This window comes from Calypte anna, chromosome 18 (assembly GCF_003957555.1).
Source record: "Calypte anna isolate BGI_N300 chromosome 18, bCalAnn1_v1.p, whole genome shotgun sequence".
Taxonomy (NCBI): Eukaryota; Metazoa; Chordata; class Aves; order Apodiformes; family Trochilidae; genus Calypte; species Calypte anna.
The window spans coordinates 10875441-10901123 of NC_044263.1; the positions used below are offsets into that span (position 1 = coordinate 10875441).

Genomic DNA, 25683 nt, shown 5'->3' on the forward strand with positions numbered 1-25683 from the left:
CTTCTTCTTTACAACCAGGAGAAAAAAAAATAGTGTTCTATGCACCAAAATGGAATTAAACTGCATTTGGTTTTGAAAATCCAAACTGGTTACTCTTTCCTCAGGCACAACACTCTGCCCTTTTTAGTATTTGAACTTTATAGTCCTTACCATAACAAATATTCTGTCTGGCTTGGAACAGGAGGGAGAAGAGAAAAGAGCTGTGACGATGTAGTACTGAACAGAATGCTCACTGAAACTGCACAGGAAGCTATTGCACTGATCCAGAGCACCAGCTGCCTCTCTAGTTCAGCAGTTTTTCTGACTTGGATGCAAGATTGCTATAATTATTATTATTAGTGCCATCATCAAATCACACTGCCTATAGCCATGAGAGCATGAATTCTTAGACTCCTAATAATCTCTCAAAAAGCAAGTTAAAAGACCTGACCCACCAGCTTTTTCAGCACCCACAGAAAGCTTTTGTCTTCTCAGGGTCTTTACCTAAATTTTCATACCAAGCATTTCAGGACACCCTTGGCTCCTGGATTTGCTCTCCAGCCACATATTCAGTAAGACCCACACCACCTGTGTCTGCAACAAGCAGGTCAGACCCACCCTGCAGTGGGATTTGCCAGCACAGAAGTGCTGGGTCTCCTCAGGAAAAGCCTTGAGAGAGTTGGTGTGAGAGCAGTGGAGCAGATCAGCCCCAGCCAGGGATGGAAGTGGTGGTGGGAAATCTGTTCCACTCACTTGCCAGCACCTACCCAGGTCACTCAGCCACCTAGAGGAAACCCTTTGGGGTTCCTAACTGCACAGAGCTCAGTGCAAAACTGCATCTCCTGTCATTACACATGAAATCAGCATTCACCCTCTCTTCAAGCTGTGACAGGCCTGAAAAACTGACTTCCCCAGCAGAAACAGTAAACAGGCATCAATGTAGAGCTGTGGGTGGTTTCAAAGCAAGCAGAGGCAGAGACAAGCAGAAATAAGCCAGGCTTGAGGGCAGCAATCAGCCCTTTGCTTCTCCAAGTACTTATTTTGGAAGCCTAAACAACTTGTCCTGTGTTTACCTCTATTAACAAAAAACAACTCTGGATATAAAAAAAATTTAAAAGTACCAACAGTATCTGAAGTCCAGAGAATAAAGGGGTTTTTGCCTTTCCAGGTTATACCACCAGCTTTAGAAACAAAGCTCATACTAGCCATATGAAATGCAGACTTTCAAATATCAAATTTATATTTACAACAGGTAGGTGAAAACGATTTTGTTTCCAAAATGAAAAAAAACCAAACAACCTGTCACTTGCATGATACAAATTATCACTTAGTTTTAATGGGTCTTTAAAGTCCTCTTCATCACTTTCCCTGGCCTTTAAAAAAACTGTAGTATATAACCCATGAATTAAGCTGATTCTCTCCCTGAAGAGCAGTCTCTGGAGGAAATCATCTCTCCCCAGTGTTCTGGGCAGTGCCAGAGATGCACACACAGCCTCTGCCTGTCTGGCAGGTACCAAACCTGCTGCTCAACAAACACAAGCTCAGGCTCTCACCACCCCCCAGCCTGGGGCTGTGTGTGTGTGTGCACAGCTAAGTGCTTGTTGTCCAAACCTGGAACTGCATCAAAAGCCAAGTCCTGCTTTGTATTGAATGCTTTGAAAAACAGAAAGGGTAATTAAAATAGTCTAACTTTTCATGCTCTTGAACAAAGTCTGTATTTCCCTTTCATTTGGGAGATGCAGAACAGAAAAGGGAAAAATTAGAGATCCTGGTTTATTACTATTATTACTACTACAACTGCTGCTATTATTATAACAGAGAGGTAAGCATTTACTTACTACTACTACTATTATTATTGTTAGAGATGCAAGCATTTACCAACACTGAAATGTTGAGTACTCAGTGCTCCTGCAAAGAATGAAGCTGCAGGTGATTTCCCCACAGCCACAAGGTTGAGAAAGAGCACTCTGATCTACCCTACAGACCTGGGCTGACCCACCAGAACCACCAAACCAGTCCAGCAACTGGGATCAGAGCAGCCACACAACCCCTGCTGCCAGCAGCTCAGAGGGAACACCAGGAAAGAGGAGGAGGAGGAGAGGCCAGGCAGGAGGTGGCATCTGGGGGGGGATCAGGATTGATCCCTCCATCACTGCTCCCCAAAACCTCTTCCCAAGCCAGCTCAGCCCCAGGCCATCATCATGCACTGAAGGACTCCAAGGTCCTGATCATCTCTGGACAAAAAAAAGGCTGAAAGTGCCAACTTCATGGTAGCTGAGAAACCAGAGCCTGCTGACTTTTTTTTTTTAAACTAAGAAATAAATTTTCTATGGAATTGAGGTGTACAAAAGGATTAAAACCACTAACTGGCACCATGCCAGTAGAGACAGTGTTTGTCTAGCCTCAAGATTTTCTTAAGGAATATTAATAAATGTGAAACATATTTCAGAGAACAAGGCAGGCTGCTTTTTATAAAGCATCACACTCTCAGTACTGGAGTGTGTGTGTGTTTATTACATTGCTAGCACAAGCCATAGAATACACACCTTTTGCTTTAACTTAAATGAATGAAGTTGTTCCATCACAAAGGTGTGGCCAGAGATGCCACTTTCACTGTTAGAAACAAATTTTCCCTCTACCTGAACCACGTACACAAGAACAGAGAAAATCAAAATATCAAACATATGCTAGGATACATTTAGGACAAAAACATGTCTGCAGATTAAAATTTCTGCTTTTTCTCTCATCAACACAGCAAAGTGATTTTCACTTTGTACATCAAAGTCTCTTTATAAGACTAGTTAAACAGAAGTTAAACCTTATTGAAATACTATGTATAACAAGCCAGGGTAGCTGGAAAAAAAGCAACATTTAAACTACTGATGGGAAATAAAGCAAAAGGAGTCAACAACATCAGCTGTGAATCAGCTGGATTCCTACCTTCGTATCAGGGTAGAATTCAGCCTTTAAATACAGCAATAATATTGGGAGAAGGCAATGTAACTATATTCTTTGGAAAAAAACCCTATTTATAAAGTCATCTTCAGCCATGTTTAAGCAGCAATTTTCATTTCTGTGCACTGGGAGGCACAGCTACCATCCCAAGTGTCTGCAGGAGAACTCCCAATTATGAATTTTCATAAGATCCTCCAAGAGCATCTTTACAAACCATGCAGCCATCCTCCTGCCCACAGTGGCTGGAGCAGGAACGATGGCTTTCCCTTGCAGAATATACAAAAACATAATATTTGAGCAAACTGGAGGCTGAAAAAGCAACCCAGGCAGTAACCTTTAGCACAGAGCCTGTGGTCAGCAGAGAACAGGGATGCTCTGTGTGCTGTACATTTAATCAGCCCCAGGGGCCAACCTGCCAATCTAGAGAGAGCCCTGCTGGTCCCTGGAGGAGCAGCCTGTCTACCCTTTCACCTGCAAGTCAGACACTGTCACAGCTAATGTTATGGAGGCAGCTGCTTGAAACCCAGGAATCCAAATGCAGCTTTTATGGCTAAATTTGTTTTAATGCTTTTAAAAAAAAAATATAAAAAAATCTTAAATGAACAGGGGATGCAAAGTGGTTTTTGTGCTAGCAGATGATTAAAGAGCTAAAGCAAAAACGTTCAAGTAGAAAGCTTCTTGGGAAAAGACAATTAAAGGCATAAAATAAAAGCCTTGAGACTGCTTGCTCTTAGGATGTTTGTGATGGGTATCTGCTTATTCCACATTCTGAGAGCTGTACATATACTAAACAATGAGCTTGCTTGTAATAATTATCAGTACTTAATGGTATCTAAACTTCTTAATCCAATTTTACCCAAACAAATCCAATAATTACTCCATATGCTTTTTGATGATTACAATCTCAGGAATCCCAACTGCATAAAAAATTGTTAGGAGCAATTGTAGGTGGATTTTATGAATATAATGAATAGGATCAGTCCAACAGATTTCAATTACAACAATGGCTTTTAAGTACATTCCTACGACATAAGGAAAGAACATGCACAAATGAAAGAAACTGGTTAAGCCACATAATAGTGATTTATAGCAGCTTTTTCCTTTCATTCACCTCATTAACATTTCTCTATATTTCAGAATCTCCCATTCCAGCTCTATAAAACTTGCATTTCCAAAGCCTTCAAGGACCAGACATTCCAGAAGAGAAACAGTTAAACCCAGAAATGCATTCTTGGCTGCTACTGTGACAGGATTTATTTACAGCTTCTATTAAACACAGCAGCTCCATTACAAAGTGCTGGATGTGAGAAGAATTTCTGATTATCCAGTGCCAATGCCTCGCTGCCTTAAACATATCATGCCAGTGTATTTTTTTTTTTTTTCCTTCAGCAATTCGTTCAGGTCATTGTTTGATGGGTTTATGAATTCATTACAGGAAACAGATGGATCCCATAATTCAGAGCTATTCTCCCAGCCAATCACACGGGCAATATTTTTTCTCATCTTGCTCCCCCCTCCAAATCAACCTTAATGAAGCCACTTCCTCCATGTCCAATTCCCCACACAGACACTGGAGAGACAACTGCTGCTGCTTAAAGCAACCTGCAAACACAACATGCTTCCAGAACAGAGCTGAGCAGCAGCATTCTCATCCACAGACACACACACAGCCCCTTTGAAGTCAGACAGAAAGCCACGAACTTACCCAAGTCAGGTGAAGATAACAAAAAACCAGAAGATTGTAGTGGGTAAAAGCAGATATTCTGATTAGCAAGAAATCCATTTTTATATGCTGAAAAAAAAAGCTTTCCTTAGGAAAAATCTGTTGCCCCCCCCCAATCTACTTTCAAAGGCTGAATTTTCATTTAGCAAATTACCTCCTTTGTCTACTAAGCACTGGGATTTTTTATCCACAGTGACATCTACTGGCAAAAGTAAAGGTATTTCAGTAAACTAATGCATAAATTACTGCTTCCTTCTGTTTCTATACAGAAGTGGGAAATTTTCTGTCTGGATCTCCCCTTCCCCCAGGCAAAAAAACTTCTCCTAAAAAACACTGCAAAAAAGGTACAGTCTAAAGCCAGGAGAAATTCCAATACTGGTTTTCAGTAGTACTAATAATGGCTTTAAAACTGTAACCAGAACCTGCACTTTTACATCAAAGCCCACATTCAGGGTTAAGAGTGAAAATATGTGCATTATTATGGCTCTTGAACTTTAACACCATTTATTTAAAGAAATTCTTCAATTCTGTGACTTTTTCCTTGCCATATTTATTCAATGTTAAGCACAATAAAGTATTTTCCTGGTTTCACTCTATTTCCCCCCTCCCTTTGCCCTCCCAGAGGACCCTGATTCATCTCCTCCTGCTCCTCTTCCAGACATTTCTCCTCCCTTAATCTCTGCAGGGTTTCCTGCCCCTTTCCTCAAGTCTTTCCACATCCCACCTCCAAAATCTCTCACCCCAGCTTTCCTTTCCTGACAATCTCTACAGACTCCTCTCACTTCAACTAACTCAACCCTTAGAACAAAATCTTGACATTTTTGATGGCAAATTTGAGCTGAGTCTAAGAATTAACAAAAAGCTGCAAAGGTTCTGGTGAACATCTACATCATTGTTGGGATCTATGCACCATCCTGGTAACTCCAGTTTTTTTGTAATTTAGAAATAAGCAAGGAATGCCTTGAAAAGATGTATTTTCCAAACACTCATCCCTGCTCCAGGCCTCTCTGGGCTTTAGGAGTGATGAACATGATGTGGTCATACAGACAGCCCAAACTACACATCTCCAAAAACCAGCTTTACCTCTTCTTAGGAACTGCCACCACCTCTGTTTTACCTTAATGGCAACTGATTAAAGCAGTATTTTGGAGCACTGTTACACACTGCAGAATTAATTACCACAACAAGTGCTTACAACTCCAGAAATGATAAAGAAGTCAAAGCTCTCAATACACACACCCCCAGAACTGATTCTATGAAAGATTTTATTCAGCAATAGCCAGAGGTAAGGGCTTCCCTGCTTCTCTGGAGTAGTTTTCAAGTCATGTTTAGCAGCAGGTTCGTTGGCTGATGGAGCTCTCCAACCATAAATAAATGGTTCTGGCTTTGCATGAGAAGATCCCGATGCTCAAATGAATTCCAACTCTGCAGCTCACAGCCTGATCCGCTCATCTGAACACATTTCACAGCCTTCATCAAGATATGAGCATAATTTATTCTAAAATTATATTCTGACATATGATCATTGCATGAAGTTAGCAGATAACTGCCCACTATAAATTGGTATCTATTAAATACCGAAATTTATTTGTTATCTATTCAGTGGATTGCAGTTGAGTCTAAAATTAATTCCTAATTCTGATGCTGGGAAACCTCCTTTGAAAATCTGACATCCAGAAAGATTTTACAACCCTCTCTGAGAAACCAGTATTTTATGTGGAAATCATAATGTTATATGGCCCACAGAGACAAGCCAGCCACAAATCATCCTCCCAAGAGCAAGACTTCCACGTTACCTCTTAGAAGTTAAAGGTTTTATTTTCATCTTCATTCTTCGATCCGTTAGAACCCCATAAATATTAAAATAAGATGGAAAGTGCAGAGTTTCCTGCCTCTTTCCTCAAGCCTTTCAACATTTGGTTGTATTTCACATTTTCTGAAGTACTAAACATGAGACATTGGTGTTAACAGTACCATGGGCTTGTTCAAAGCTCTCCACTGGCTGGCTGGCCAGCTGGCAGGCTTGGCAGACCAGATAACCACTAAATTCACTTGAAAGACTCTACTTGAGACATCAGAAAGGTGGGAAAGGGATGGAAGGGAATTAACTAAAGCAATGACATGCACACAGCTGCACATCCCAAAGAACCTCTGCAAACCTCCTGCTGAACTTGGTCAGGACTGGCCAGTAATTTCTACAGCTAAATGGGGAGATTGAGACAGGAACACAACCCAATCTCAAAGTATTCCCTTAGGAAACGAGGCCAACAGCACACCTGGAAAATTTATGTATCAGAGCATTTTTTTCCATTGTTTATAAAGTGTCCCTACAATGAGAATTCTGCACTCATCTCTGCAGGTAATACTGACAAGTTTGTATTGATGAAGAAAGGAGAGTAGAAAACTTTTGGAGGAAATTAAGAGGCATTAACAGGGAAAAGTCACAAATTGTAGCTTTGTGATTCATGGAATAATTGAGAAATTTGAGTATTTAGATTAATAAATTTTAACCAAATATCCCCCCAGCTACTGATGGACAAACATACACTATCTGTGCAATGGAAGGGTCTCCTAGCTTCTTCTAAATGAAAAACCAAATCTCTCCACTAGCACAAAATTTATGATTTGCTATCTATTCATCCTTGTGCCTTCTCTGGATGGTAACTCCAATTTTTTGTAATTTGCAAATAAGCAAGGAATGCCTTGAAAAAATGCATTTTCCAAAATGTACTTTCCAAACAAACAACACTTTCCTGGAGCCTGAGCTCCAGGCTTCTCTGGGCTCAGAAGCTGTAAGAGCTTCTGAGGTTTCTGATGGCATTTCCTCAGCTGGAATTTGGTGTCTTAATACACCTGCTTTATCAGAACCATTTGGGATAGTCATGTCTGCCTCCAATCTGTCCCTTGTCAGCCCTTATTATCTTTTCCTTATCCTCTTCTGTGTTTCTTAATAAATCATTTAATCACCAGTGTTACTTTCTCACTGTAGGCTTTATGCAAAGGTCTGAAACAGGAAAACATTGAGACTCCATCCACCACCTACCTCACTTTTGGTTCCAGAGCCATACAGCCACCAAGCTGATCCCTCACTCCTACCCTGACCTTCATTTGCTCCTCTCTGCTCTCAGACCCAGCCATCTGCTGCAGTTCCAACAAATTCTACCCATTTCTCAGCTATTCCATCCGTGTCCCAACACCCAAAGCTCTCTCTACACATTTTAACTTCACAGTGGTTTCTGACATGGAATTCTTATGTGAGATTATCACAAAGCAACTTGGGGAAATGTGAGCTAAATGTGAAATTGGTTGAGATATTCTCTGTGAGAAGCAATGGTTTGCTGTCAAAACAGAAGTATATTCCCCAGTGGATTCCCCAGGGACTTGATCCAAGCCTATGCTGTCCATTGTTTTCATTAAAAACTGGATGATGGACTAGAGAATATCCTTATTAAATCTGCAGATGACACCAAGGCAGGAAGAAAGAAGATGAGGGTGATCAGATTGCTGTGTGATAGGATCAGAACCCAGCAATGGCAAACTGGAAAAGTGATGTGAATAAAAAGCAACAGTGATTAAATAACAAAAGTCATGTTATTAGGTAGAGCAAACAATTCACCCCACAGCAGTGCTGCAGAAAAAGATGCAAAGTTTAACAGATGACAAAGCAAAGAGAAGTGAAAAATCAGGCTATTGTAAGAAAGCAAGTGTAAATAACCAGCTCCAAGGCTCAAAGTAACCCTTCAGCTTCCATCTGCCATCTTACAGCACTGCCTGTACCCCCAGGTGATCATCTCTCCAAGACAGAGCTGGACCACCTGGAAAAGGAACAAAGGAAACAGAAATCTGGAAACAGGAACTACCACAGCAGACAGAATAGTTCAGTCTAGAAGACTCTGGATACACTAAGCAGAAAAAGGAAGAAAAAAGAATTAGCAGCATAGTTCAGAGCTCAAATATTACATTTTCTTTCCTTTTCTTGAAGGACATCTGTATTTTTTGTCTTTCTGATCTGTCAGCACAGAGGGAGCCAAATGCTTCTTTTGAGAGAAGGAGACAAAACCTCTTCTGGGTGATTCAACACGTGTTTACACAAGTTTTTTTCAGTCACATTCTACATTATTCAGGTTGGTCTCACACGCAGCAAAATCTTGTGAAGAATACTTAATAGTTTAGCAGCTTCTCATATTTTCCTCGCTGCTTTCGTGCATGTTAGCACTGATTATAATTTTAATTTTAAATTCACAATTAATTAGCTGTGCCATTAAGAGTGGCACAGCTAATTAGGTTGATAGGTTGTCATCAACAATAGATTGATAATCCAAAGCAAATATGATGCTCTTTCACCGCAAGTCAGATTCCCTCATGTGCTCAGAGTGCACACACGTGGCTTTACCAGGGCCTAACTGAGGAATAGAAGTTGGCCCCCATACATCAGGCCTCAAATGTACAAGTCCTAGCTAGAAATCCAGATCCTGGGTAATGGAACAGTTAAATTACTGCAGCTATATCCCTTCTTCAGGATGTGAACTGACAACACGTGGTAACTTTCAAGACTTGACCATTTTTCTGGTTTGTTTGTTGTTTTTTTTTCAAGTAAAAGTTCTCTGATTTGCAGAGAATGTAAAGCTGCATTTATGAATCCATGCAACTCAACTACCAGTATTAATCATGTACACACAGAGGCTTCTCCACATATACACCTACTGAATGGGAAGACAAATAAATGCCTTGAGCTAGAAGCTGGTCTCCAGACTGCTTCTTTCCTAAAGCCTCTGACATTGCAGGACAGGCATTTTGCTTAACATGTCACAGACATTAAGATTTCTTTAAATTCAGTTCCCACCTCCAGAGCAGGACAGTGACTGACAGAGAGCCAACCTGCCTATTATGAATGGAAAATAATGAAGTTATTAGAAGTTTTTAAGCACTTGTGGTCATAACATTAAGAAACAGCAGCATTAATAAGAATTGTCTATGTAGGACAGAAGGTAGGCAAGAGTCACTGCTGAGATGAATTCCTGGGTAACATTCTATTACTCTACAGAGAAGTGAGAGGGCAGCTCTGGATGATGAGATTGTTCAGCTGGTGTTTAGAAACATTTGCAGAGGGTTGGGGTTTTGTTTTTGTTTTGTTTTGTTTTTTAGTTTTCTGCTAAAAGCCTTTCCAAATGCACAAGTTCAGTCCTCTTCACAGCTACAGAATTCACATCTCGTATTCCTCTGGAGTGCTTAGAAACATATCCATCACCATATCCATCAATAAATTTTTAAAAACCCATTAGGCAAACACACACTAAGTTCCAGCCCATCAACAGGGCAGTATCACAAACACAACCTCAACAACTGGTAACAAATAAAGGTTTCTGCCATTTTACATATGAGGAAGGAGTCCCAGGCATGGCTTGGTACAAGGCTCCCTCCATCACCTCTGCCCTCACCCTGTAAACACCTCCTAAATGTTGCTCCAGGCACAGCAACCCCATCAGTAACTACACAACAAAAGACTCAGAGAAGACAGGAAACAGCTCCAATTACCCAAAGCTAACACTATCATCACTGCAACTACTAGTGGGAAAATCCAAGCATACAATTACAGATTAAATAACTTCATACAGAGTCACACAAGAAGTTGGGGCAGAACCAGGATCCAAACCCTTTAATTTTCTGCTGAATGTGTGCATTTAATCTCATTAGACAATGTTTTGCACAGTTTTCATATTAAAAGGAATCCACGAAGAGTGCAAAGTCATCGCTCTAGAATCTCTTATTTCAACAGGCACAGACTGGAAATATTATTTACACCAGAAATCCACTCATTGTTAAGCCATTCACACAGCTAGATCAATTAAAATTCACTAATTAGTACATTCATAAGTAATTGAGAATGAGGACAATCTCAGTGTCCATCAGTTTACTGTCTGTGAGAGCCTAAAATTTCATTTGCACCTTGAGCAGTGACACACCTACAGGTCACAGCTCCCAGGAACAAGCCTTGAGACTTGTTTAAAAGAATCCCATGGATGTCCATCTTACAGCTTAGCAGGGTTTTATTTAAGGAAGCAGAGTCAAAAATCTCATTATCAAACCTGTTCCTAAGGAAGTGATTAATGCCCATCCTGTGTCAAACAACTGCTGTCCTTGCAGCAGGATCTGCTCAGGGTCTGGGGGACCCAGCTCAGCCCTAGGAGCTGCTGAGGTTTGAAGAGTCCCTGACTGCAGCTCTTCTGCTGGGGCTTCCAGCTTCCAATACAGAAGTGGTTGAGTTCTGTAAAGAGATGCCTCCCATATCCATCATTCCTACCTTGGATTGCTTTGACAGAAGTTCAGTTCAGCTGCAGCACTCAGTGCACAGATTATATCACACCTCAAAGGCACGTGCTGTGCCCATGCTTGGTGTGTTCAAGGTTGATGTTTTCAGAGCAGGGTGCCCCTGTGTCCAGTCAGTGCCAGCATCCTACCCAGGAAACACTGAAATGCTAAAGCATTTATAGTATGTCAGGTATAACTTCCTCTTCCATTTAGGAATCTGAGCTGGAAGGAAGGCTCTGGTTATTTTTCTGGGATGTCTGGAAATTGTCTGTGCATATTTATGGATTAAATATCTTTGCACGTGGACTGTCTGGGACCTACCAGGTGTGCAGGCAAGCTGCACATGTGTTCCAGATCCATCTCCTGGGGATGACTAGGTCTGTAAAGCATGCACACACAACAGGTTGTAGCACATCAGCACTTGGACACATCTGATTCACTAATACATGTGCACACATTTTTCTTCTGGAAACCAGAAACAACAACTCCAATGATTTTATTTAACACTGAACAGGCTGCCCTGGGAAGTTGTGGCTGCCACATCCCTGGAAATGTTCAAGACCAGGCTGGATGGGGCCTGAAGCAACTTGGGCTAGGGGGAGGTGCCCATGGCAAAGAGTTTGGAACTAGATGATCTTTAAAGGTCCTTTCCAGCCCAACCCAAGGTGTTGGTGCTATGCTTTGGGGGGAGCATTGTTATTTAACCCCCTTTAGTAAGCAGAGTGTTAACTGCTTGCAGACTTCAAGTTTGCTGGTGAAATAGGAAGCATTATTTATACTGACAATGGCTGCTGCTGAAATCATGGGACTCTGCTCACATCAAACTGACTCCAGTCCTGTGTAAACACAAAGCCTGAGCTCTGCTGTCATGTACATTAATGGTACCAATATTTGATGTGCAATACTAAAATAGTAACAATTTTGTGGGTAGCCAGTGAAATGCTTCTGTATTTCTGGCCCAACTCTTCCAGCTCACGTTTTATCTCAAGAGAAGGCTTAAAGAAGATGTTTATACTGCATTCCTAAAGATGAAGACAGATTTCTGTGCTATCACTTTAAATCAGTCAGCAGAAAGAACAGAAGCAGTGCCAAGAGTTCAGCTTTCCCCCTTCCCAGCAGTGTAGATGCATCAGAAGCCTCAAGGACCCAGGGAAACTCTTTCTGGAGCCAGCTCAGTAAAAGCTGAACCCAAGTATTTTGGCCATAGATTTCAAGTCTGAATCCTTCCTGGATAACTGAAAGTGTGTTCATTATTGAACAAAACTGTTTTGACCAAGTACATTCTTAAAAAGATACAAGAAACATGAGACATTGCCACCTGATGAAACTGTACCTACAAAAATTTCAAATGTTATCTACATAGAAAAAAGCTTGGGGTCCTAAATCCTATTTTCGATGCAGTTCCCAGCACTGGGAAGACAAGCAGCCGTGTGGAAATGTCTTTCTTTTGCCTTCAGAAATTAGCAACTGAAAAAAATCTGAAGCCCCAAAATAAGAATGGTCACTTGCTCAAAAGTCATGCTCTAGAGACAAAACTACTGCTCGAGTCTGTGTACTGGTCCAGAGGGCTAAAAAAACCAAAATACACTGAACTCAAAAGCTGTCTTTCAATTTTTTTGATACTACTTCTTAAATGTATATGGCATTTAATAGGCAGATATCTTTTTCTATGTCCCAATGACAGTTTCCTCATTGGAAGCTTTTTATTTTGAACTAAGAGTTCACTTACCCATTAGCAAAGCCTGGAGAATTGCAAGCAAATGTTTCATTTCAGATTCAACACAGAACTTAAAGCAAATTATTCATTAATTCAGTTTAAGCCACACAGATTTTTTTTTTTAATGTCTGTAGTGCCATTGTGCATTAATGCCAGAAATGAAAAACAGGATTTAAATGAAGAAAAATTAAGAAGTAGTTTTCAGACCCTCTCCTTTTCAGATTATTCAGGAAAATTTCCTTAATAAAAGCCAGCTAAAGGCTGACTGGGATTCTGCAATCGTTTCACTGCAGCCAAGATGAAGCCAAAAAAACTAAAATCAAATGCTTGGTTCGATTTGTTGAACACAGCCTGACAGAAAACCCCTTTTGTGAGCTCCAGCCACAGCAGGTCTCTTAATGACCAAGCATTCCTCAGGAAGCTTTTCACTACCCCTCACAATGCAGCCTTGGCATTGCTGGAGGTTTAGGCAATCGAGTTCCCTGAAAAGACCAGGACCAGAGAAAAGCAGGGAACAGAGAGGATCCATCTGGCAGTGCTTCCAGCCCAGCAGCGGTGTCACCGTGCAGAGCAGGGCTGGTGCATTTGTTGTTTCTGATGACAGCTCTGGTTGATCAGGCTGTCACCATAGCAACTTGCACTTAGAACTCACAATGCACCCAAACGAACTCCAAGCTAAATTAACTTATTGCATGTCACCAGTGAGAAATGACTGTTCAGAGGTAATTTTCTGTACTAATATGTAATAGAGTTAACTCTCTAAATTGAATTAAATTAATTAAATGCCACTCCCAGTAAATCAGATTCTATTACATGAATGTTAAAAGAAATTAAAGATGTTTTAATAAAGATTACTAATAATAACTTAATATTATTACTTCATTTTAATTCAAAAATTCTGCTCAGTTTATTTTAGACACGTCTTCCCCTTACTAGAAAGGAATATCCAATTACTCTACACACATTATACACATTTATTTCACATAGATGTGCTTTGACTTATCCAAAAGAAATAACACCAGCACTTTCAGGACTGTACACCTGTGAAATGCAGCTTGGTTTATTATATGGCACCCTAAGATTTTTCTCTCTCACACACACACTTAAGCTTTTGGTAAATTCTCCTACCTTCAATGATTGTGTCCAAAGTTTTATTGCTGGGGTTTTTTCAGAAAAGGAAAAAACCTTTTACAAGAAGTTGAAATGCAAAGAAAATGTCTAGAGAGGCTACAAAACCAGCAGCTCTTTGGGGGCTTTACAGATCTACCTCACAATGTATCATTAACTTCATCTTTTAAAAGCAGTTTTCTTGCACATCAGAGTAGGACACTCAGCTGGGAGGCAAATCTAAGATGCTCCCAGTTCCCAGTGTAAATAAAAGGCAAGCTGTAATTGCCACCTGATGGTATTTTATGTATTTTTATATTATATATATATATTTTTATATATATAATTGCCACCTCTCCTGATAGACCAGACTTTAACTCATACTAAAGGCTCACCAGGATACTTCAGGCTAAAATGGGCCCTCTCTAACATTAACCTTCTTTCACAGTTAGAAACCACATTATTACTTTACTTTTCAAAAAGCAACTGGGTTTCCATGTGAGAGGGCAGCAATTAACAGCAGGGGGAGCACACGGAGCTCCTCTCACTGCACTGACCATGCTGGTGACAATGGTGACAATGACATGTGTCCTGGTGACAATGACACAAGGTTCAGCTCCAATTCTGCTGAGCACCCACAGGAAAGTCAGGATTTCCAGAGTCTGGTAAATTAGTATTAAAGCATTTCCCCAATTTCAACTGGGAACCAGGCATAAAAAAAGCACATGGTAAAAGCAAGTGGGCACGAATGTGGTGAGAATCCAACAGAGTGGAACAAGGTCAGCTTTGCAACAGCATGCCCACATTCCAGGTATCTGGAATATCCAGGTATTGTGGATGTGTTACAGCCTCGTTCAGCTGCAGTAAAAAAGTAGAAGTCTGACCTGGCTGAGAATTCAGCTGTCTTTTTTACTAGAAAGCTGGAAGCAACAGCAGGAAGCAGTGGTCAGGGTCACCTCAGCAAAGGCAGTGGGGTCTGAGCTCCAGGCAGGCTCTCTGCAGTAAGCAGGACATGGGAACAGGGAGGCAAAACAGATTTCTGAGAGATACACTGCAGGAAAAGTGAGGCAGAAACATGAGTTCTGGAGTCTGCTAACTGGTGAGGGGAAAAAAGCTGGAGAACAGAGCCATGGATACATTCTGGGAAGGAAGAGCTGAACAGCCCCAGGCAGCTGAAGAGACCTCCCATTGATTTCCCACAGTGACTATTGGAAAAGATTAGGAAAAAAAACATGCAACAAAGAACCAAAAATTGTATCATTAATCTTGGGGCAGACAGCAAGGTAAGAATTCGGACTGAGACAATGTCAGAAATGTAGCACTGAATACATTATTTTCTTCCTATTTCACTCTGGAGACTTTGTCTTGTGGGGAAGTCATTACTCAGATCCCCAAATGGAGGGAAGGGGCTCCCTGACACACATCAGAAAACACCAGAAATGCAGCAGGACAGCCCGCCACCTCCAGCACTGCCAGGAAGTTCTCATCCTTTGTCAAACAGGCTTAAACTGCAGCAGAAACTGTTGGGAAATAAAAGCAAATACTCCATATGAAGAAGTCATCCTTCAGAGTACTGCCTGCAGACAGCAATCAAAATGGGGAAGGGGAGTGCTGGAAAAAGAAACTCCGTGTTATCATCTCAAGATCCTTAAAGAATTAGAGAAGAGGGCATCTGAAATCCAGAAGCTTCTTAAAGCAAGCTTAGTTCATGGACAGAGAACTGAATGAGAAGAAATAAAAAGCAGCACTGCTATGGAACAGCTTGGATTGCAGAGCTCTACAATGAAGTGAGCCTGAAAGCCATAAAAATAAGCCCTCAATTTTATTTGTAAACAGCAGTAGTACAGTTATAGTTACACAGGTTAACTCAAAAGTTATTCAATAATCCTCCAATTACAGACACTACATTTAAAAAGTAACTCTGAACTGAGTGGAAAAACTTGCAAAGAAGAGAAACAAATTATTATGGTTTGAAAAACAGCTTGAAAACACAAACATGAGGGAAGACTGAATGGGCTGTTAAGTAAAAAAGAGAATACACAAAAAGGCCCCTGCAGAGAAGGGGAGAGAGCTGCTCTTCATATACCAGGCAAATCAGCCAAGAAAAAATGGACCTAAGTTATAAGAAAGACTGTTGAGACTGAGTACAAAGATGAATTTCCCACAATAACCAAAACATCTTTCAAGAACAACTGCTGGGTCTGTCTGACAGTGGGGAGATGGGCAAGACAATCCCTTCTTTCTCATCTTATATCTAGTTCCACGATTCCTTCAGTGTGGTATTTGCATTTTTTAATGGAGTTGAGGAATCAGTTGTGGAGCTTAGTAAATCCTGTGCATCAAAACTAAAGCTCCTGACAGTCTGGCCTCAGAAAGGTGAAAGGTTCAGCTCCATAAAGACTGCTGAAAAAAAGTAAGACAGCATAAACAGCCAAAATGGAAATTATGTCAGAGATGTTAAAAGCCTCCTGAAAACAGAACAGACCTTGAGGAAACCATGATAAGCCAGGGAACTGCTTCTGTTAACACGGGAAGAGGCAATCAAGAGCTTCAATCATACCTCAAGTTCAGCTGTGCCCCTTGGGCAAACAGTAATAATAGTTGTTGAAATTTTCAGGGCAGCTGAGGAGCGTCCAAAGCACTGAGTGGTGCTATTAAACACAGGTCCCACAAGACTGCTTAGGATGAGCCACTGCTGCCATGCCATAAAGCTAGGGCAGGATGCTTAAAAAGCAAATCACCTCCTCTCACAGTGATCTTGGACCTACAATCAACCTCATGAGTAACCACCTCTTAGGATGCTAATGCTAAACCAGTTCAGGAATAACCTGAATGGTCAGGTGCACAATGCAAACTCTACCAGAATGCTTCAGAGCATTTACCAGTGTGAGCTGGTTGAACAGACATTTTAAGTAGACCTGTAGGATTTGTAAAGTATGGGCTAACACCCTTAACAACTCAGGAAAAGCATTAAAATAATCTAGCAAAACATGGGGAAGTCAGGAGACAGCCTGGGTTCTCAGTGTAGAGGAATGCCAACACCAGAGAGTCAACAGGAGAACATGAGGTCCTTCAGGCCAAAGGCTTCACACACAGTGTAAAAGAATCAAACCAGTTTAATTTCCTTCATTTTCACAAAATAACCCTCTTCAGCACTTGCAGAGTGACTACTCCAAGAGCATGCACTAGTGTTCATCCTTTTCAAGGAAATGATCAAGAAGCATTCAAAACCTGACACGTACCTCAAACAATCATTACCAAACTGAGGTGGTACATTTCCTGATGAACCTCTCTTTGAGCTTCTGGTCTGCAGATATTCCATGCAGTACAAGCCTCCTCTAGGCACTAAGATGATAATCTAATAATGGAAATCTGTCAACAGGCTGCAGGTAAATCAAAGGTGATAGGTTTGCATGGAGAAGGCATCACAGCAGTGAACACAGTTCTCTATAAATTAATTGTCTAAATGATAAATTCCTTAAGGCAGACAAGAACCTGCCTTCACAGCCCTGTTTAAGAACAGTAAAAGTGACAGACAGACTTTGGTTCAAAAAGTAAAGGGCAGAGCAGAGTGGGAAAGCAGGGCAGCTGGGCTGTAATAGCCACTTGCAAGAAAAATCTCAGGCTCTGCTGGGGAGGTAAGAAAGCTCAGAGATGCAGGGTGAGTGCTCCATATGTGCTCTATGGACAACAAGAGCAGACAACATTCTATTTATAACTGGAATGTAATTATGTGATAAACAGACTGCCAGAAGAAAGGAACACAGGCTATTGTCTGAACTGCTGTGATGCCACAAGTGCAGCAGCCTGACCATTTCACAGACTACATACTTAAATACATGGCATTAGGCACTGCCCATGACTGGAAAGTCTATCCAAGCAGGAAAGCACACACTGTGGGCAGATAAATAGCCATAAAACATCATGCAGTTTGATCATAACTACTACTGTTACCATTGTGTAGCTGTGTTCAAATTTATATTGTAGAATATACAGTTGTCAGCAACTGACCTGGCAGTTGTTTTGTCTTCCAGAATGCAGGCCAGGGATTTAGCTGAGAGGCATCACCACCAAGGGGCATCCTGACAATGAGGGCTAGATGAGAAAAGCCAAACTGGTGGTATCTAATTTGTTCTTATTCTCTCTACACCCACAACTCTTGTAGGGATAATATCCCAGGCTTGAAATGGATGTGACAATGGACAATGAAGAGCCATCTGATGAAAGGATGTAGTTCTACTGCCTTCAAGCAGAGTATCAACCCTTACATCATTTAAAGCATTTGAAAAATACTTTCAATCAACTGTTTCTAGTGTTAGAAAGCTCCCGTTTTCACCTAATTTTAAAGCTAAGTATATACAGGTGAGGCTGTTGCCATCCTTAATCTGACAAGCCCAGATCATTTCCTAATTGAGGAAACTGAGAAAAGACAAACCATGTGGAATACTAGAGCAATATCTGTGTGCATTTTTATTGTAAGCAAGTGTACAAATTTGCCTGATGGCAAACTACAGCACAGAATAAAAAATACCTCTGAGGAGTACTAAGAAATATCAAGGATTTCTGACTTGAGCTCTTCCTCACTTTTCCATTCCCAGCTGGGAAACCTGTAAAGTTTTCAAGCCTGCAGCCACCCAATGGGACTGGAGGTATCTAAGTACTTGAGCAGTAAAGCAGCAGCAACTCCAGCCAAAGATGTTGAGGTGCTCTACACCAATTTAGGGGGCTGCTGTCCTATAAATTCAGCTCAGGACAGAAGCACATTAGGAAGAATGTATCTCACATTTTCTGATTTTCAAGTAACACTGGAGTTTTGTGTTTGGTTCTTCTTTTAAGATATGTTTTTGACAAAAACCTGGCCTTGGTGCCTCGTTGTCTGAAAAGTGTTTATTTGAAACCTGAAGAGTCTACAGCATCACAAGAGCTACAGGAGCCTTAAACCTTCAGAACTGTCAAGCTCAGGGTGTCAAGCCCTGACACACACACAAAAAGACACCAATTCTCAATTCCATGACTTTTCTCTAGTGGACTCCACGACTTTCAACCATCACATCTGAAACAATAAGCAAGAAATCAAAATTTTTTTCTGTACCAGTTAATTCCAAACCTCCTAGCTCATTCTTGCTTTGTCTCCTTGAACATGCAAATTCCTCCTCCTGTCTGCTCTAATCTTCCTGTATTTTCTCTTCCTTTTCACCCACTATTATGGCAGTGACTCTGAAGTGGCTTCATATGCTATTCTTAGTGGATTATAAAATCATGCTTACTTCTGTATCAGAGAAGAGATATCTCAGTCAGTTATAAGAAAAACAAATGCATGTTTGTTTAAAGATACTTGTAACAGCAAACCAACACCACGATAACATTTATCAAAAAGAAAACATTTTTGTTATAAAGCTTTGATGTATGGCAACAGGTTATCATTAGGTTATCAAATGACTGCCTATTAAAATCTAATTAAAGAGCTTATTAAAGTGCTCCCCCTCCTGCTGCAGTGATTATTTATGGCACATTTTGTCACTATAGTGTTCACCAGTTCAGGACAAACACAGCACTTAACTAACAAGATGGCAGAGGCACATAATCAGGAAGAAGCCAAATGAATCAAATGAGTCCAAGGTCATAACTCTGTTGCAAGTCATACCTGGTTTGTAGACTGAAACATTTCCTAACCCTATGTAATAAAATTCTGATGGTTCCTATTATAAAAATTTTAAAAAGCCTTTTTTTTTTTTCCCCTTAAAACACTGTGTTACACACTGTCATAATTCTACTTAAAATACTGATGAGTCTCTAAAGGGGTTACTCTTCCTTTTTTCCTATGGAACCACCACGACCTGTAAAAGCTATCAAAGCCAGAAAGAGCACATTACCAATGTACATAAAACTGCATTTCTCTATAAGCAGAATGGAGTGTAGATTTCAGGAAGGTAATTCAAATCCAAAGGAGTAAAAGCAGAAAGTGTTTAACAGCCCATTTGGCTGTTTAAGTAAAGGATCAATTTAAAACTAAGCAACAATCTACATGTTTGATTTGGAAATTAAAACACCTGGCTTTGTAGAAAGACATGGCACTACTGCCATCCAAACAGAAGTGCAGGGGATGGGATCTTAGATCTTTGGTTCCACCCTATTTTCCTCTTAACTTCCATTTAAAATACAGTTGACCATGTTCCTGCAGATCAAACACACAGCACTGCTTGTACTGTAAAACTGCTATGCAAATTTAGGAAGAATCTGAAGAAAGTGTGCCAACATTTGCAACACCACGGAGAGTTTCTCCAGCAACCACATACTGTTAAATGCTTTCTGTTCTTTTAAGTCCCCCAAAATAAAGTGTATTAAAGCATCTCCTAGGCAGAATAATCTCTCAGTCTACAGACAACCTTCCTGACTCTGCAAGTTGCCTGTTAAAATGATCGTACACTGACAAGTCACAAACAGCCCCAGGAGAGATGAAAGCTCCAGACACAGACCAGAGGCAGAAGGGAATGATCATTAGGTCAGGACTCACTGCAGCACTCCAGCAGAGGACAGGCAGTGCTGCTGAATTCCAGGATTATTGCAGCTTCTGCAATCCTGCTTCATCTCATAAACAGGGAGGCAAAGCTCCCATTTTCCCCTTGGAAAGCCAACTTTTCTTCCTGGGCTCAAGCCATGGACATGGTTGAGAGAGATCTGCAAGGATCATGAAGTTCCCAGAGGCAGAGACTGGCCTCCTCTGCTTTAAATTAAGAAGGGAAAAATAATTTCCAGACTAACAATTCTAATCAAATGCTTATCAAAGTATTTTCTGTGTTAGACTTAAACCAGTATATTCTTAACTCTTTTACTTATATGTTTGCAGATTTAACACTTACCTTCATTGTAATGCTGGAGGATGGGATGGGTACTTTGCCTTTCAATTACCACGGCAAATATTTGAGTAACAAACCACTTCATCTGCTTTAAACCATTTTAGGCAAAGTGTACAGAAAGCAGCTGAGATGGGAGTAAAGCAGCTAAGGAACTGCTCACCTGTGTGCTGACTAAACCTGAGGCAAGATGATTAGATGAAAAGCAGGCAGCAAAATGCATTAACCTCATGGTATTTATCACAAGCACAGCTGTCTGAAAGTCCCCTGTAGTTATTAAGTTACAGCCATTTACCATGCTAGTGCCTATTTACCATCGAGTACAAAACTCCTATTGGTAGTTCCAGCTGAATGTTTTCATTACAAAAGCTTTTATACACAAAGTTTCTTTATCAAGTGTGTATAAACTGGCAAGAGTTTACACATTTCAAATAAACACTAAAAGGCTGTGCTCAATAGCCCTGTTCTCAAAAAAAACATTACCAACAGAAGAATAGTAAGGTGGATACACAATGCACAGCATGCAATGAAAGCCTGTTCATTTCCCACCTCATCTAATTCTGCTGCAATCCTCTCCAACTGAACAGGAAGATGACTTGCATTTGTTTTCAAGTAATTGAGAAACATTTCAGCTACATATCAGCACTTCAAACCTTTTTTTTTCCCTTTCACACATTCCTGACAGCTGTGGCCAACAGTGTATTTATACAAGATTCAGCCTAACAAAAAATACTCTGGCAAACAATGTTGCAGGGAAAAAAAAAAAATCAGAAAGTGAAGAAGCTGTTGTGTAGAGAAGACTTAAAAGAGCTGGATCCTTGTTTAAACAGAAAAAAAAATAACTGAAGCTGTTTAAACAGATGCAAGAGCTGAGCAAAGGGAGCACTTCCTACCCCTGGACCAGTAACTCCAGAAGCAGCCACAAACCTTCCCTCTATTGGTGGAAATCCATGTTTATTTTGGAAGGGGTTTGTGGTCCACATCACCAATGGGAACATTCAGCTCTGTCTGAGGCCTCAGAGCAGTATTTAGCTGACAACACACCACAAACACCCACAGGAAACCTCTTTCCTCCTCACTCACTTTCTCTTTCCGGAGGCCTCACCAGCACCTGACCGTGCAAGAGGCAGCACCAGGGTACAGCAAATTATAGAGATACAAAGCATGGGAGAGAACTGCCAGATAGAATAACAACTACACATGTGCCACTCTGCTGGAGAAGTGGAAATCTGAACTGGAAAACTTCAAAGAGCCTTACTGACACCACAGAATAAGGCAGCCATAGAGCTAACCTTTCCTATGGCTTGTCCAGTCCCATCCTAGCAACTTGGAGTAAGAGGTCACCTTCATAGATAGGGCTGGGGGCTAATAAGAAACAGCAGAAATATTTTTTCCAGTCAGCTGGAAAACAAACTGACCCCCCTTCCATATCACATAGAGCTGTACAATTAATTTTGCTGCAGTATGATCCAAAGGGTGTGAACATCTCTCACTGCTATGGCAACGCAGTTGCAGAATTAAATGACATCTACAGAATGAAGGATTTTTTTTTTCTAAATTACCACACGTCCCTACCACATTTCTAAAGAGAACAAAACCTGGATATAATAACATTCTGCAACAGATTCAGGCCCCAGCCTTAATACACCCTGCATGCAGCCAGTTCACTGGCCTGTGGTGCCATCCTGTCTTTAAAATTACTAGCTGCATACAAGATATGAAGTTTACTAAATTCAATAATAATCCCCAGGTTGTTTTTTAGTTGTAGTAGTATTTGTCACTCAACCCTGAAAATGTTAGCAAAATAAAGCAGCTGGTGCAGTACTGCATTGGAGTGTACAGTCAGATGTAAGAGAACAGAATCTGAAAGAGGGAATAAAACATTCCCATGGACCAACCTTAAAAGCAACGAGTAGCTGCTTGCCAAAGGCAATTAAAGGGTTATCCACATGACCCTAAATCACCACTAACTCTTGCACTGAAAATGAACAGGAGAGCTTTGGTTTCTCTACAGGTCAGCTCAACTGTTCCCACTGAAATTGTACTATCAAAAGGTACATTATTGCTTCCTGACAGATGCAACAACAAAAGCCAGAACTGATTAATCTTTAGCACAACTACCTTTATTTATTGCTGTCTTCTTCCCAATTCATGCTTTATAGCAGTAGCACAGGATGCTAAATACAAAGATAATGGACAAAAACCCAAACAGATGGAGAAAAGCAGTCCTTAAGGTTGAAAGAAATGAACTCTGGTGTGCACCTGAAAAACTGGAGTTAGCATGCTACTTTTATAAGTCTTAAACTTGACATTTTCAAGAAATTAAATAAAAAGTTGTCACAACAAAGACAGAAATAATATACCACAGAGGGAAGCAGAAGGCACAGTGTTTCAATATTAACAGAAATAAAGCACTACTGTATTATCACAGGAAAATGAACTTAAGTTCCTTTGACAGTAAAAACATCTGCCATTGAATTACAGTATTAAAAAGTCATTATAATACATTATGGAACAGGGAAACCTTTTCACACAAAACTGAGCTGATTCAGGGAACAAAACACAAAGTACTGTGGAAACTTCACTTGGATGGAAAATTCTCTGGTTTATGTTAATTGCAAATTTTTCGTGTACTTAAGCTTTTGAGGGGCTTAGCTATTTCTGCTGCCTTCTCCTCCCGAAAGCAAAATCCACTGTTACAAACGAAATGAGATCTTACAGGGCAGATGCAACAGAATTCAGATCCTAATTTTCTGACTTCACACTTTTTACGTAAGAAACATTTGGAAAGAATGGACAGCTTCAATAAATTACTTGTGGCAGTTTCTTCATCGTGTAGTTGGACTTGATTTTTCTGAATTCAATATTACTGAAGCAATACTTAATTTTTGCTGTATAAATTAATAAAAAGTGTTTGAAGCATAAGTTGTTTTGTCAACCCCATATGTTAGGCTTGGCTCTTCTCTAATTCCCAGTCTTTGGGAATCTGGGAAGCTCTACTTGTCTGCCACCTAATTACCCAGCAATAAATAACAGTGCATATTAACTCATTCAGAAGTGTTCCACGGCCCTGAGTTCTGTGTGGTGCCATGGAAATCAAACAACAGAGTACATAAAATAACTAATAAATAACTACAGTACATAAAATAACTGCAAAATAACAGTTGCAGCAAAGAGGCATTACCTCAACTCTCTTCCTTAGGGTTTTTAAGGCTACAGCTTCATTAGCATTTCTCCTAGGAGCTCACTGCCCCAAAAAGAAGAATGCCTTGCTTATCTCTGCTGCTTCCCAGACCATGCTGCAAGCCAATAAATTCACTTATCAAGAAGAAAAAACACATGGAAAGAAAAAAAACGTGGTGGTAGTGGGGGGAAAACAGCTTCCTTGTGAGTCCCACGAATTGGGTTTTGCCCCTAAATTGAGTTGAACTGTGCACTCAGGGAGAGAGTTACCTTTTTGGCAGCAATTAGTTATTTTTTAAACAGATAAATAACTACTAACAACTAAATGGAAAACTACATCTGTCCTGACGTTAGGGGAAAAAAAAAAGGTGATAATGTTATGTTTCACAGGAATTTAATCCATGTATTCTTGTTAAATGTTGTCACACAATACTCAGCAAGATAAGCAAAGAAAAAGCTTATGCTGATAATCAACTTATAGTCAGCTCCTCCAACAAAACAAAGAACAGAACTAATCCCACTAAGATAAACTTTCTCCATTAAAAATATGCACAGAATAAGAAGTACAAGCACATTATTTAAACAAACTTACAAAAATACCAAATGGTTTACAAAGAATAAATGAATTTACCTTTGGTTTTTTGTTCAGCAGCCTGAAAGAAGAAAAGAACAACACAAATCAACTACTTTACAATATTTGACATGATACTTCATTATAGGGCTGTAGATCTAACTTTCTGCAGAGACTCCTTATATAAATCAAACTTTAGTGGCAACTAAGGACTGAAAAATTGTTCGTGTAGCTCCATGTATTAACTGTGGAAAAGTGTTGAACACCCTTCTCTGACTGAAGCCAAAAGCAGATGATGAGCCAGTACCAAACATGCCAGCAGAATGCCAGCACCCATCTACCCAGCCAGTGTTCCATCACTTGAGGTTCAGAGCCTTCCAGAACCTAACAGTACAATTTGGAACTTCTGAATGCTCAGCAGAATGAGCTTCCATGAATCTGTCCAGTACCTCTGTGAATCCATACCTACTATTACCTTACACAGATTCAATGCATATTTTGTGTAGAGCCACCTTTTTTTTTTGTGGGTTTTATCTGTTTGGAATCTGCCTTTTTTTAAAACTATGCCTAATTTTGATACTGGCAAAACCCAATAAACTACTGGAAAAGCTCAGTTCCTCTCGACTTCCTAAGGGTCACTGAAGATTAAACCTAACTACATAATCCAGGAAACAAGGCAGGAGAACACAGACCACAGAAAATACCCAACAGCCTTGGAATCCAGAGTCACTTCAGTCCCAGTTGAGACCAATCCTGTTAACTCTGCATTGCCACTGACAAGGAAGGTTCAGATGAGAGCTGGGAGAGCAGCAGCTCAGCATCAGGGGATGGTCAGCAGCTTGGGGAGTGTTATGGAACTGTCATAGCTGCTTCTGCAGAGAGTTCCTGCCCAGAGCCTCAAAGCTGAGAGCACTGCTCCCTTGTCAGAACTATTCACAGAAATAAAGGCTGCAGACTCAGTATCCAAACTCTGCAGGTAGCAGTGAAAGGAGAATTTTACAAAGAACATGAACCAACCTTTTTCTGAGCACCTTCCTTCTTTTTCTTTTCTTCCTGCTTTTTCTTTTTCTTTTCTTCCATCAAATGTTTCTCTTCTTGTGTTTCTTGTTCTTTCTCCCTGGTAAGAAAAAGGTTGGAAAGAACTTTTCAATAGGATGAAGTTTATCTAGGAAGGTAAATAACCCATGCTTACATTGCCAACTTTTTATATCTCCTATCTAAAGCAGGCTGCTTATAATGCTATAATAAAAACATTTTTAAAAGCTATTTCAAAACCAAAACTGAT

At 40.4% G+C, this 25683-nt stretch overlaps 1 protein-coding gene across 1 annotated transcript in view; it reads right to left on the reverse strand.

The window, feature by feature from the left end:
• The window catches only part of TNRC6C (trinucleotide repeat containing adaptor 6C), a 78835-nt gene extending 53406 nt beyond the window's left edge, over positions 1-25429 (reverse strand). The window contains 2 exon segments of the mRNA XM_030462075.1: positions 24459-24480; positions 25416-25429. The gene's annotated coding sequence lies outside the window, so the exon portion shown is untranslated.
• Between the last annotated feature and the right edge of the window lie 254 nt (positions 25430-25683).